Raw genomic sequence first — 8,591 nt, forward strand, 5'->3', positions numbered from 1 at the left:
GGTCTAATGCCCTCTTTGGCTTCCATGGGCACTGCATGGATACATACAGACAAAAAAAGGTATACACATAAAATCTAAAAAGGAAAAAAAAAAGGTTTTATTAATTTACATATGTGTGTGTTTGACTATATACTATGTATGTATAGGTGCCTACAGAGGTCAGAAGAGGGCATCAGAACCTTAGAACATGGAGTTACATGGATTTTTTAAGTTGTCCAATTGTGTCTGGAAGATCAGCAGCTAGCCCAAGGCTGCCTGCCTCCACCTGATGTCCCAATCTTATTACCTGGGCGTCAGTGGTAGAAGAGGAAAATCATTTCCCCTCACACTACGTGCACACTTACATACATAATAATACAAATTAGAAATCTTAGGTGACATCCCTGATAAGCTTCTCCTCACACATACATGCATACACCACTTCTCCTCACACATACATGCATACACCACTTCTCCTCACACATACATGCATACACCACTTTTTTCCTCACACATACATGCATACATCACTTCAGGACATGATGGAATGTTAAGTCAGGAAAAATGAAGGGTCAGAGCTGGTAAACACAGCCCATGATTGTCTCCATGCACATGGAGAAAGGTCACCACAGGCTGGATTGTTTGGCTTCTGAACACTGGTGTGACAAGTCCTGCAAGGTTGCTGACAAGAGCTCGCAGCAGCAGGGCCCTGGCAGGCCTCTACACAGTAAGGACTTGCTCTGAGCTGATCTTTGCGGAGGCGCCCAGTTCCTAGTAATCCCACTTCCTCTGCTCTGTCTCTGGAAGACCTGTGGGTGCTTTTGACTTTGTATTCCATAGCACAAATACTCACTTCATAAATATTTAATACAAGCCACCATGACTCACTTGGGAGCTCAGCCTCTAGGGCTCAGGAGGTCTGCTGCTAATCTCATCCAGCATGATTTACAGGAAGCAAATGATCTACAATGCTCTCCAAGTGAACACAAGTGCACACAGGAGGCTTTTTCTTAGGGTTTTTTTTTTTTTTTTTCTTTTTGGTAAAGAGAAACAAACAAGTTTAAAAGTGGCAATATTTTCTCTTGACTTAAAAGTCTATGTAACCTGCAAGGGGGGTACTCCAACAAACCCCACAAAGTCAAACCAAACCAAATTAGCCAAGTTCAGCTGCGCAATCCAGAGTGTAACCACATCAAGTGAGTCTGGTCACTGCAGACATCACTTAAACTGAAGCTCTGACTTATTGTTCTCTTACTGCCCTAGAGCAATTTTGTTTTGAAGAGCACAGAACACCCTGTTCTGAATGTGGCTGGCACATGAACTCGGTGTGCTGACAGCAATTTGTTCTCCGATTAAAATGGGGGTGGGGAACACACAGCAGTAACAAAAACTGGAATGTGAGAACCCCAAAACTACACAGCTTGTATTTCAGGAAGCAAAACTGAGGAAGAGGCTGCAACTTTTTTAAAAAGTGCTGTAAAAGCCCCAGCCTAAGATGTGAGCTTGGTGAGTGTCTGCTTTCCCTTTTCTAATTATAGTAGCTGGTGTCTGATAGCTCTGCACTCGTCCCCAGTGACTGGGTGATGGGCTCTGAACGGCAGTGTTGTAATGGCATCACTACTAGGAAAGACTGGTCATCTGGCTAGCAGAACCCAGGGTGGGACCAGTCAATGACACCGGGCAAGGGTTCCCAGGAGAGTGGATGTTATTACGCCCCACGAAGGCAAGCCGGGACTCTTCTAAAGCAGCGAGGTACATTAACCACTGACCACAAGGACATCGTTCCTGTCAGGCAGGCATGGTGCGGTGCTCAGATTCCCCCCATACAGCCTCCCTTCCTGCTCTAACTCAGGGGAAGGATGCACTGCGAGCCAGACCCTAGCCCAGGGCGGGCACGGGCCCTGACTACTGGAATGGCTTTTATGATCTTAACTGCTCTTCCTTTTACAACAGCATAGGACTTGAGCACACCTCGACACTAGCCAGTGTCATTCTGCCACCTAACAACTCTCTCTGCCTGTGGTCTCTCCACCTTTGGTGAGATGACCCTGGCTAGCCTGAAACTGCTAGCAGAAGCGAAGCATTCCAAAGCTAAGTGTAGTGGCATCTGGCAGGCAGAGGCAAGAGGATCCCAGCCCGTTTGAGAGCAGCTAGGGCTTCAGAAAGAGTTGGGAGGTTGAGAGCTACCTGGTGAGACCTGTTCTCAAGCAAACACATAGAACAGCAACAACAACAGGGAGTTTTAAGTACTGAGGAGCTTGGTGATAGGACTCGGGGTAGAGTGCTTATTCCGCACTCTTAAAGCATGAGGTATGAGTCTCAGACCCACACAAAGTAAATAACTAAGAATTTAGAGTGGGCATAGTGGCACGGGCACTTTGGGGGATTATCACTCAACTCAAGAGGCAGAGAGAGGCAAGAGGACCAGTATTTCAAGGCCAGCCTTAGTGACAGGAGACCTTGTCTCTGAAGAACACAAAGGGGCTGGACAGATGGCTTGGCTGTTGGCTGTTAGCACTTGTTGCTCTTGTAGAAAGGGCCTGGGTTCAGTTCCTAGCAGTCACAAGTGGCTCACAACTACCCATCACTCCAGTTCCAGTGGATAGGATGCCCTCTTCTGCCCTCCTCAGGCACCAGTCATACATATGGTACACAGACATACACGCAGGTAAAACATGCATAAGCATACAACCAATTTTTTTTTTAATTGTAAAAGAGAAAAAAGAAGACAGGCGCTACATTAAAGCATTTGAACAGAGCTGGCATTCATTCATCTGTTCATAGGCAAGCAGTGCATTACGTGTGGGTGTGGAGATGAACTCAGGGAACAACATACATTAGTAGGGACGTGCCCTCCAATGAACACTTTAGGATCCCTGTAAGAATGCACTTTTGTCCCACACAGTTGTCAAGTACAAGGAAGAGTCCCAGCAGGCCAGCCCAGAACTCCACACTGCCTTTGTATGCATGCTGCAACACTCAGCACACAGCTCAGGACCCCTAAATAAGTACTTACTTAATGACTAATCTGAAAACAGAGGAAACACTGGCAATTTACACCAATTTATAGGATTTTTCCTTTCTGAATCTATCAGTCAACATCCTTATTTATTTACTTATTTATTTACTTTTGGTTTCTTGAGACAGGGTTTCTCTGTATAGTCCTTCCTGTCCTGGAACGCCCTCTGTAAACCAGGTTAGCCTCAAATTTGTGATCCAGCAGCCTCTGCTTCTGAGCGCTGGGCCGAAATGTGTGCACTACCACACTGGCTTTTGTTTTGTTTGTCCAGTACTCTGATTTTAACAAGCTCCAGGAGGCTGTCAATGCAGCACTGATCCAGAGCTTTTATCCTGTACGAAATCCTAAAATGAATACTTCATTAGTGGCTTGGTTTTTTGTTTATTTGTTTTGTTTTGCTTTCTTTCTTAAAAAAAAAAAAAGACTATTTTCTATTATGATTCACTCTACCTTAAGACCTGGAGATACTTTCTAGAAAAAGGAGCTATCTACCTCTAAAACACCTGAAAAGAATATACTGCTATTTTCTGAGACACAATGAAATAGTTTTAAAAACCTGTGATTTTGCTGGGCAGTGGTGTCACACACCTTTAATCCCAGTGTTCAGGAGGCGGAGGTGGAGGCAGAGGCGGAGGCATCTCTGTGAGTTTGAGGACAGCTGGTTTACAGAGTGAGTTCCAGGATGGCCAGGGCTATACACAGGAACCTTGTCTTAAAACAAAACAAAACCAAACCTAAGTTAAAAAGCAAAGAAAATCCTGTGCTTTCTTCCTGTGGTCATTTGCTAGCCATCACTCAATGTTTGAAAGGCATGTGAACAACACACAGCTCACTCATACGTTAGCATGAACATACATGAAGCCTTTACTCTATTTTCAATTTTAGATATGTTTTTCTTACTTCATGTACAAGGAATAAATAGCCTGACCATGTTGACATTCTGAGTCCTGGTTCCTTTGGCAGCTGTCATGCATTCATCCATGCATTCATCCATGCATCCATCCATGCATGCATGTCATGTGAAGGCCAGTGGTTGATGCTGGGTACTTTCCTCAGTGGTTCTCCACCTTTTGTTTGAGACAGGGTTTCTCTGTGTAGCCCTGGCTGTTCCTGGAACTCACTCTGTAGATCAGGCTGGCCTCAAACTCACAGAGCTCCACCTGCCTCTGCCTCCCAAGTGCTGGCATTAAAGATGGATGCCACTATGCTAGGCTCTACCTTGTTTTTTTTAAAACAGGGTCTGTCACAGGACCTAAAATTTATTGATTTGACTAGACTGGATGGCCAATGAACTCCAAAGGTCTCTCTCCCCTGTTCTACCACCCCACCCCAAGTCAGCTTTAAACAAAGACCGTGTGTGCAGTCAGTGTATGTGTATGTGCACATATGTACAGATGCCTTAGGGGCCTAAGAGGGCATCAGATGTCCTGCAACTGGAGTTGTGGTTGTGTGTCACCCAACATGGGTGTCAGGCATTGGGCTCCAGCCCTCAAGTGTTCTTTTGCTGGCCTGGATATTTTTCTAGCAAATTCTACTATATTTTGTAAGAATTTAGCAATTTCATCAGAGTATAACTGAATGAAAAGCTACTTCTTCCTGCTTGTCACTGTCACCTGCCCTTTCTAAGTCTTAACACACTTTTCTGCTCTGCATACTTTCTGTCTGTGACTAATGAGATGAACCCTTATTTTCCTCCTTCCTTATTCTTCTTCATCCCCACTTCTTGCCTTGCTCCCTTGCCCACTGCTCAGATCACCAGTCTGGACTAGAGGACCTGCCCGCGCACTCCTCTCCTCTTACTCTGGAGGTCAATGGTTTTTTTGTTGTTGTTGTTGTTGTTTTTTTGGTTTTTAGAGACAGGGTTTCTCTGTATAGCCCTGGCTGTCCTGGAACTCACTTTGTAGACCAGGCTGGCCTCGAACTCAGAAATCCACCTGCCTCTGCCTCCCAAGTGCTGGGATTAAAGGCGTAAGTCAATTTCCAGACTTATCCTCCCCAATTTCAGAAGTATGGATGGGTTTTTGGTTTTGTTAGTTCTGAATTGTCTCTTAAACTACTTCTGAGTTTTCTGTTCATCTCCCTTACACCTTCTCATACTTGCTGACCAATGCTCACCATCTGCACACATACACCTAAAGATGTTCAAATGACTGCAGCTACCTGTCACTGATATCTAAGCAGGCCACATGACAGTCCATTCCCAACAGGGTGACTGTGAAGGATATAGGTGCAGGTTCCTTATGTATTATTAGGCAGCTATACATAAAAGGTTGGGGATGCCCTGCCTTACTGTTGATGTATGGAAAAGATTCCTTTTAGAGAAAGAACCCTTCACAACATTACTATTGTGGGGTGCTGCCACGCCCAGTACATAATTAAGAATTTCCAAGACACTGCATACTCCTCTGCTCTGCAGTCTACCTCTGACTCCTGTAGCCTCTGAGGATCCCTGCTGCACTCTAGAACTAGGCTTTAGCTTTTGAGCAGAGATCACAGTGAGATAGACCCTCAGGCAGTCCATTTTCAGACCTTGGCTGCATACTTGAGTCACTGGGGAGTTTAAAAACTATTTGCCTCTGCCAGTTTCTCCCCTGAGACGTATTTAATGGGTTGGAGGCTTGGGCACTGAGATCGTCCCCACTAGCCAAGACTGAGAGTTCCCGCAGTAGAGGCTTCCTGGTGCGGCTGGCTGCCCCATATTGCTTTATAGCAGGTCTGCTGATTGCCCCAGAGCCTGCTGTGGCTCCCTTGCAGCGCTGACTGCGAGCTTGGAGTTCTGCCAGAGCTGGTTGGGAAGAACGGTATGTGCCTCTGCAGAGGTCTTCTCAACACCTGCGTTGAGTTAGATTTACAGAATCCGGTTTCCGTCTACTTTATGTATTTCATAAGTTCATGTTTCTAATCCATCTCTCTCTGTCTCTCTCTTCTTTTTATTTTTTGAGACAGGGTCTCACTATGTAGCTCTAGCTACCCTGGAACTCGCTAGTAGACCAGGCTGGCCTTGAACTCACAGAGGTCCTCCTACTGCTGCCTCCAGAGTGCTAGGTTCTAAGGTGTGTACCACCACGACCTTCTCTTTTTACAGAGTAAATCTCTCCCTTCTCCACCTATATCACGGTATCAGGTTAGGAGGTGAGAGGGAAGAGAAATTCCCAGAACAGGAACCTGGAGATTATAGGAACCTGGAGATTACAGTTGGAGCTGCACCACGCACTGCAGCTACATTCAAATGAAGCAGAAAAGCCTGGGGCAAAGGAGCCCACAAGCCTTTGCTCCCATAGTCAGTTCCCATCACCAACACTAACAAGCTGAAACCCAAAATACAAGGTTATACCAGAGGGATGGGGGCTACTCAGAGCCCTACTTCAGGGCAATAGGACTGCCCATGACAGCAAAGCTTTCAAGTTGCAATGCAGCCAGGGCTAGCACCTAAGCTCAAGTGTGAAGACTAAAGCGTCAGTCACCATAATCACCCTAACCCTCAGCACACACTGATTCTCTATACGATGGAAAAAGGACAACACTGAAATACAAACGACAAGACAGTCATTTTATCTGGCAAGAAAAAGCACAGGAGAACCCATGACTGATTTGTAAGAGTGAGAATTCTGATAAGAGTAAATAGCACACTGTTTTGAGAAAAAGATAATTTTCAAATATAAAAGCAGCACAGAAGATTATGATGTAGCAGGCCTTCCATGTAGCCCACTCACTCAGAACAAAGCCTACCACTAATAAGATATAAAATCAAAATGAAGACTGTCACTAGAGACAAATTAACCAAGGATTAGGTGTAGGAAATGAAGAGTCAAGAACTTCTTCCTTAGATCCAGGTAAAGGAAGCAAAACAAGTTATGTAAACACAGCAGAGAGGGTTAGAAGGGAAAGCCCATTGTATAAGAGGGACCCCTGCCTGTGCCACAACTATCACAACTCAAACAGGAAAAATCAGCCCCATTTATACACAAGAAAGCTAGATGCTCAAGGGTGTTAAAGTTGTCTGAAGATGTAAGTTAGGCAATAATTGCAAGATTCAATAGTTGAGACTAAGACCTCCAAAGTCCCTATGTACCCCATGTCTTACCATCCACTGTACCTAGACACTCTTAGGTGTTTAGCAGAACGTGTGGCCTGATGCAGTCTAGGACTGCAGACATAAACACACTGTGGCTGTATGGGAAAGAGAAGTTCCAGATGAGGGAAGGAGAACAAACTTGTGGTGCTGTACGACACCGTGTGTACTCACGGCTTTTAAGAAGTTGTTATGTGCATGGGTCGTTTGCTTGCGTGTATGTCTATGGACCACATGTGTGCCTGTTGCCCTCAGAGGCCAGAACAGGGCTTGAGATTCCCTGGGAGTGGAGTTATAGACAATTGTGGGCTGCCATGTACAAGCTGAGAACTGAACCTATGTCCTCTGAGAAAGCAAGCAGTGCTTTTACCTGCTATGCCTAGTATTCATGTTTTAAATACAAACGTGGGGCTAGTGAGATGGCTTAGTGGTTAAAAGCACTGACTGCTCTTCTGAAGGTTCTGAGTTCAAATCCCAGCAACCACATGGTGGCTCACAATCATCTGTAATGAGGTCTGATGCCCTCTTCTGGAGTGTCTGAAGACAGCTACAGTGTACTTACATATAATAATAAATAAATCTTTAAATACAAATGTGTCTGACACAGAGATCCATGTAGATGCAGATGTCTATACTTTGGAAGCTTCCTACCAAGCCATCTGCTAAGATGCTCTAGGAACATGAAGTCCCGTCACACACACACATGAGCATGCGACACTGTTTCTAGATGCTATTTTCCAGTGGAAGGGAACAGAGCTCGTTGGAAACTGCATGATCCCAGAACATCTCACAGCACCATAAAGTGAGGAAGACAAAGCAAAAACAGTTAAGGATTCTCAACAACAACAAAGCACAGGCAGCTATGTGGTAAACCCCCGGGAAGGAAGGCGTTCCAGCCAGTCAACACTGGGGCAATCTGAGCAGCAAGGGAAAGCATCTTATGGGAGGGGACAATACCCCTAGGTAATTGGTGACAAAGTAAAAGTCTGAATCAACACAGGGAAGAGAGACAGATCTTCCTTGCAGTGGAATTCCAACTAATGAATGTAAAATGAGAAAGTTACCACTAATCACACAGGACAGTGGTAACTGCTGTCCAGAAACCTCACCAGTGCATGCACTGTGGACAATGTGGAGAAACTAGGGGCTTCCCAGCATTCCGTTTCTGAAGCACTCAGCACTCACAACAAAGAATAACTTGACAAAAGAGAAACATGGGAGGCTCTACTCTAGCCCTGCAGTCATCAGTGCCAAGTCACCACGTGCCTCTTGACAGGGATGGTGATGATGGTGGTGATGATGATAATGATGAGCTAAAGAGGGCATAGCGCCACGCACAGGGCATTTTCTAATAGCTCAATCTAGTCCTTGCGGGCATAAGACAAAAACTATGGGATTCTCTAGCAAACAGAAAGTTGTCTTCAAAAATGTCAAAGTCGCTGGGCAATGGTGACACACGCCTTTAATCCCAGCACTCAGGAGGCAGAGGCAGGCGGATTTCTGAGTTCGAGGCCAGCCTGG

The 8,591-nt window shown here is 45.3% G+C and overlaps 1 protein-coding gene across 7 annotated transcripts in view; it reads right to left on the minus strand.

Moving 5' to 3' along the window:
- The window catches only part of Fkbp5 (FKBP prolyl isomerase 5), a 116,387-nt gene that overhangs the window by 20,092 nt on the left and 87,704 nt on the right, over window positions 1-8,591 (minus strand). The window lies entirely within an intron of this gene.

The sequence above is a fragment of the Mus caroli genome, chromosome 17 (assembly GCF_900094665.2).
Source record: "Mus caroli chromosome 17, CAROLI_EIJ_v1.1, whole genome shotgun sequence".
NCBI lineage: Eukaryota > Metazoa > Chordata > Mammalia > Rodentia > Muridae > Mus > Mus caroli.